Raw genomic sequence first — 6,983 nt, 5'->3', positions numbered from 1 at the left:
CTGTACTGTAGCTCTCTCTCCTGTACTGTAGCCCCCTCTCTTTTGACGTACTTCGATCTACATTAAGAGAAGCAGAGTAAGCAGAGTCAGTTGAATATTGAATTATTACTGTGCATGCTAACATCCTTAGTGTCACCTACTGTAATCACCTACGCACCAGATCTGTAGAGGTAGATCTCTGGCTCTGCACTCTATTCCCTGTATACAACTCGCACCCTATTCCCTGTATACAACTGTCACCCTATTCCCTGTATACAACTGGCACCCTATTCCCTGTATACATCTGGCACCCTATTTCTACAACTGGCACCCTATTCCCTGTATACAACTGGCACCCTATTCCCTGTATACATCTGGCACCCTATTTCTACAACTGGCACCCTATTCCCTGTATACAACTGGCACCCTATTCCCTGTATTCAACTGGCACCCTATTCCTTGTATACAACTGGCACCCTATTCCCTGTATACAACTGGCACCCTATTCCCTGTATACATCTGGCACCCTATTACATCTGGCACCCTATTCCCTGTATACAACTGGCACCCTATTCCCTGTATACAACTGGCACCCTATTCCCTGTATACAACTGGCACCCTATTCCCTGTATACAACTGGCACCCTATTCCATGTATTTATCTGGCACCCTATTCCCGCTATTCAACTGGCACCCTATTCCCTGTATACAACTGGCACCCTATTCCCTGTATACAACTGGCACCCTATTCCCTGTATACAACTGGCACCCTATTCCATGTATTTATCTGGCACCCTATTCCATGTATTTATCTGGCACCCTATTCCATGTATTTATCTGGCACCCTATTCCATGTATTTATCTGGCACCCTATTCCTGCTATTCAACTGGCACCCTATTCCATGTATTTATCTGGCACCCTATTCCCGCTATTCATCTGGCACCCTATTCCATGTATACAACTGGCACCCTATTCCTTGTATACAACTGGCACCCTATTCCTTGTATACAGTTCCTTCATTCAGACTTTCTCCACATTTTGTTGTGTTACAGTCTGAATTTAAAATGGTTTCAATGGAGATGTTTAGGCACAGGCTTACACACAATACCCCATAATGTCAAAGTGGAATTATGATTAAAAAGAAATGTACAATTTAGTGAAAAGCTGAAATGTCTTGAGTCAATACGTATTCAACCCCTTTGTTATGGTAAGCCTCAATAAGTTCAGGAGTAAAAATGTAATTAACAAGCCACACAATAAGCTGCATTGACACACTCTGTGTGCAATAATAGTGCTTAACATCATTTTTTATGACTACCTCATCTCTCTCCCCCAAACATACAATTATCTGTAAGGTCGAGCAGTGAATTTCAAACAGATTCAACCACAAAGACCAGGGAGGTTTTCCAGTGACTCACAATGAAGGGCATCTATTGGTAGATGGGAGGGAAAAAGAAGCAGACATTGAAATCTCTTTGAACATGGTGAAGTTATTCATTACGCTTTGGATGGTGTATCAATACACCCAGTCAATATAAAGATACAGGCCTCCTTCCTAACTCAGTCGCCAGAAAGAAAGGATACCGCTCAGAGATTTCACCATGAGGTCAATGGTGACTTTAAAATAGTTACAGAGTTTCATGGCTGTGGTAGGAGAACTGAGGATGGATCAACAACATTGTAGTTACTCCACAATACTAACCTAATTGACAGAGTGAAAAGAAGACAGCTTGTGCAGAGTAAAAATATTACAAAACCTGCATCCTGTTTGCAACAAAAACACTAAAGTAATACTGCAACAAATGTGGCAAAGCAATTCACTATTCACACAAAGGGTTGTGTTTGGGGCAAATCGAATACAACACATTACTGAGTACCACTCTCCATATTTTCAAGCATAAGGGTGGCTACATCATGTTATGGGTATGCTTGTAGACGTTAAGGACTGGGTGGTTTTTCAGGATAAAAAAAAATAAACAGAATTTTTTATTTATTTTTTTATTTCACCTTTATTTAACCAGGTAGGCCAGTTGAGAACAAGTTCTCATTTGCAACTGCGACCTGGCCAGAATGGAGCTAAGCACTGACAAAATCCTAGAGGAAAACCTGGTTCAGTCTGCTTTCTACCAGACACTGGGAGATTAATTTACCTTTCAGCAGGACAATAACCTAAAACTCAAGGCCAAATCTACTAACCAAGGAGACAGTGAATGTTCCTGAGTGGCCGAGTTACAGTTTTGACTTAAATCTGCTTGAAAATATTTGGCAAGACCTAAAAATGGTTGTCGAGCAATGATAAACAACCAATTTGACAGAGATTGAATAATTGTTTAAAGAATAATGGGCAAATGTTGCACAATCCAGGTGTGAAAAGCTCTTAGAGACTCACCCAGAAAGACTCACAGCTGTAATCACTCAGGGAGTTGAATACTTATCTAATCAAGATATATTAGTGTTTTATTTTTCATGAATTAAAAAAATAATAATAATCTTCCACTTTGACATTACAGAGTATTTTGTGTAGATTGTTGATTAAAAAAATAAAATAAAATAAATCTCACTTTGTAACATAACAAAATGTGGAAAAGGTCAAGGGGTGTGAAATCTTTTTGAATGTACTGTAGTGCACTACTGTTGACCAGGGCCCAGCTCTGTTGACTGTGTTGCCTGTTGACTACAAAGCAGCTGCTAGAAGCTGACTCAGGATTTGACAGCTTCAATTTGCCTCAACGAGCCTCCTAAACACCTTTCTGCCAACGTATTGAGGGAATCGATGAGACAGCCTGGCGTGACATCCCCTCGCTTACTGATACTGGCAGGTGACCATCGACTCTAGGGTTGCATCCCAAATGGCACCCTAGACCTTTTACAGTGCACTACTTTAAACCAGAGAGAGCTCTGTGCTCTCTCTGGTTAAAAGTAACGCACTATAATGGTAATTTGGTCCCTTAGTGCAAGCAAGGTTGGCAATGAACCATTCAACCTGCTGTGGAGGGAGGGAGGGAGGGGGTAGACAGAAAGAGAGAGGAACAGAAAGAGGGAGCAATAATGAGAGAGAAGGTGTTGTGTCTTTGGCATCATTAAAGTGAAAACTGTTATTTAATCAAATCAATTCTCTGTAATTATTATTATGTGATTAAACTAATCATGTAAATGTAATTAACTAGGAAGTCGGGGCACCAAGGAAAAACTTCAGATTTACGGGAGTTGTAGCGATGAGACAAGACAGTAACTCCTAACAATTGGATACCATGAAATTGGGGAGAAAAAAGGGGGTAAAATAAATAAATAAATTAAATAAAAACAGTTTAAAATCACATTACATAATTTCAAAAATAGTTTCATCTTTACTCATTCATTTTATACAATAATTAGATGCAAATATCATAATGGAGACTCTTGTATAAACAGAGTTATGGTAATGTGGCTGTATAGTCTCTCATGAGATCACAAACATTAGACAAAATGGACCACTCGTAGCTGGATTCTCCACCGACTGTTTACACATTCTCCAAAACATGGATATTGTTCAGTTCTCAAGTTCTGTGAGGTAGAAGAAGTTCCTTTGTTCTACTGTGAAACCCTCTCTCTATACTGCATGGCCGGGGTGGGAAAGAGAGTCTCCTCCAGGAATTTACGACCTGAGATAACAGAACCTGGGTGTAGGGGAAAGAGAGAGGTGGTGAGAGAGAGAGAGTTGGTGCTTGCTATATCCAAAGCGGGCCACGTCATGACAATAGGAATGGAGAGAGAGTGAGAAGAACAGAGAGATGTAACGATTGTGAGAGATAGAGAAGAACAGTGAGAGAGAAAGAGAAACAGAGAGAGAGGGAACGATAATGAGATAGGTAAAGAGAGAAAGAGGAACAGGGAGAGAGGAAATGATAATGAGAGAGATAGGAATAGAGAGAGAGAAAGCAGACGTGTCAAATTCTTACCAAAATACCATATGACAGACCAAGTACACATCCTAATTGATAAACGAACCGAAGCAAAGGCAAAGTCTTCTCATGCTTTGTTGATTTAAAAAAGCTTTAAACTTAATTTGGCATGAATGAATTGATGGGAAGTGGAGTTGGGGGGAAAACATACAATATTTTAAAATCAATGTACACAAGCAACAGTTAAAATTGGCAATAAACACACAGATTTCTTTCCTCATAGCCGTGGGGTGGGACAGGGATGCAGTTTGAGCCCCACCCTCTTCAACATATATATAAATAAATTGGCGAGGGCACTAGAACAGTCTGCAGCACCCGGCCTCACCCTACTGGACTCTAAAGTCAAATGTCTACTGTTTGCTGATGATCTGGTGCTTCTGTCCCCAACCAAGGAGGGCCTACAGCAGCATCTAGATATTCTGCACTGATTCTGTCAGACTTGGGCCCTGACAGTAAATCTCAGTAAGACAAAAATCAATCTGGTCAGAGATACTGTAATCAGAGAGATACCCAATCAATCATGTTAGAGATCCTGGTAATTAGAGATACCCAATCAATCCTGTCAGATATACTGGTAATCAGAGAGAATCCCAATCAATCCTGTCAGAGATACTGGTAATCAGAGAGATACCCAATCAATCCTGTCAGAGATACTGCTAATCAGAGAGATACCCAATCAATCCTGTCAGATATACTGGTATTCAGAGAGATACCCAATCAATCCTGTCAGATATACTGGTAATCAGAGAGATACCCAATCAATCCTGTCAGAGATACTGCTAATCAGAGAGATACCCAATCAATCCTGTCAGATATACTGGTATTCAGAGAAATACCCAATTGCTTTGGATAATAGCGTCTGGAAAGTGGCAGGTATTGTTATATTATTTAGGTGAAATGTATTTGCTTGGTTGTTGTTTACTTACTGTTATATCAGACAGTCTGTAAAACAGAAGCCCTGTCTGTCTAGAGACACCAGAACAGCTGTTATATCAGGCAGTCTGTAAAACAGAAGCCCTGTCTGTCTAGAGACACCAGAAAACAGCTGTTATATCAGACAGTCTGTAAAACAGAAGCCCTGTCTGTCTAGAGACACCAGAACAGCTGTTATATCAGGCAGTCTGTAAAACAGAAGCCTTGTCTGTCTAGAGACACCAGAACAGCTGTTATATCAGACAGTCTGTAAAACATTAGCCCTGTCTGTCTAGAGACACCAGAACAGCTGTTATATCAGACAGTCTATAAAACAGAAGCCCTGTCTGTCTAGAGACACCAGAACAGCTGTTATATCAGGCAGTCTGTAAAACAGAAGCCCTGTCTGTCTAGAGACACCAGAAAACAGCTGTTATATCAGACAGTCTGTAAAACAGAAGCCCTGTCTGTCTAGAGACACCAGAACAGCTGTTATATCAGACAGTCTGTAAAACAGAAGCCCTGTCTGTCTAGAGACACCAGAAAACAGCTGTTATATCAGACAGTCTGTAAAACAGAAGCCCTGTCTGTCTAGAGACACTAGAACAGCTGTTATATCAGACAGTCTGTAAAACATTAGCCCTGTCTGTCTAGAGACACCAGAACAGCTGTTATATCAGACAGTCTGTAAAACAGAAGCCCTGTCTGTCTAGAGACACCAGAAAACAGCTGTTATATCAGACAGTCTGTAAAACAGAAGCCCTGTCTGTCTAGAGACACCAGAACAGCTGTTATATCAGGCAGTCTGTAAAACAGAAGCCCTGTCTGTCTAGAGACACCAGAAAACAGCTGTTATATCAGACAGTCTGTAAAACAGAAGCCCTGTCTGTCTAGAGACACCAGAAAACAGCTGTTATATCAGGCAGTCTGTAAAACAGAAGCCCTGTCTGTCTAGAGACACTAGAACAGCTGTTATATCAGGCAGTCTGTAAAACAGAAGCCCTGTCTGTCTAGAGACACCAGAACAGCTGTTATATCAGGCAGTCTGTAAAACAGAAGCCCTGTCTGTCTAGAGACACCAGAACAGCTGTTATATCAGACAGTCTGTAAAACAGAAGCCCTGTCTGTCTAGAGACACCAGAACAGCTGTTATATCAGGCAGTCTGTAAAACAGAAGCCCTGTCTGTCTAGAGACACCAGAACAGCTGTTATATCAGGCAGTCTGTAAAACAGAAGCCCTGTCTGTCTAGAGACACCAGAAAACAGCTGTTATATCAGACAGTCTGTAAAACAGAAGCCCTGTCTGTCTAGAGACACCAGAACAGCTGTTATATCAGACAGTCTGTAAAACAGAAGCCCTGTCTGTCTAGAGACACCAGAACAGCTGTTATATCAGACAGTCTGTAAAACAGAAGCCCTGTCTGTCTAGAGACACCAGAAAACAGCTGTTATATCAGGCAGTCTGTAAAATATAAGCCCTGTCTGTCTAGAGACACCAGAACAGCTGTTATATCAGACAGTCTGTAAAACAGAAGCCCTGTCTGTCTAGAGACACTAGAAAACAGCTGTTATATCAGGCAGTCTGTAAAATATAAGCCCTGTCTGTCTAGAGACACTAGAAAACAGCTGTTATATCAGGCAGTCTGTAAAACAGAAGCCCTGTCTGTCTAGAGACACCAGAAAACAGCTGTTATATCAGGCAGTCTGTAAAACAGAAGCCCTGTCTGTCTAGAGACATTGCCAGAACAGCTGTTATATCAGGCAGGTGTTGAATGGGGTTGAGGTCAGGGCTCTGTGCAGGTGAGTCAAGTTCAATTTCTGTATGGACCTCGCTTTGTGCACGGGGGCATTGTCATGCTGAAACAGGAAAGGGGTCTTCCCCAAACTGTTCACTGGAACTAAGGGGCCTAGACCGAACCCTGAAAAACAGCCCCAGACCATTATTCTTTTTACCTTGTCAGCTCAGGGGTTTGAACTTGCAACCTTTTGGTTACTAGTCCAACGCTCTAACCACTAGGCTACCCTGCCATCCCTACACTCTAACCACTAGGCTACCCTGCCATCCCTACACTCTAACCACTAGGCTACCCTGCCATCCCTACACTCTAACCACTAGGCTACCCTGCCATCCCTACACTCTAACCACTAGGC

The sequence above is a fragment of the Oncorhynchus tshawytscha genome, unplaced genomic scaffold (genome assembly GCF_018296145.1).
Source record: "Oncorhynchus tshawytscha isolate Ot180627B unplaced genomic scaffold, Otsh_v2.0 Un_contig_1110_pilon_pilon, whole genome shotgun sequence".
Classification (NCBI taxonomy): domain Eukaryota; kingdom Metazoa; phylum Chordata; class Actinopteri; order Salmoniformes; family Salmonidae; genus Oncorhynchus; species Oncorhynchus tshawytscha.
This window is presented reverse-complemented; position numbering follows the sequence as displayed.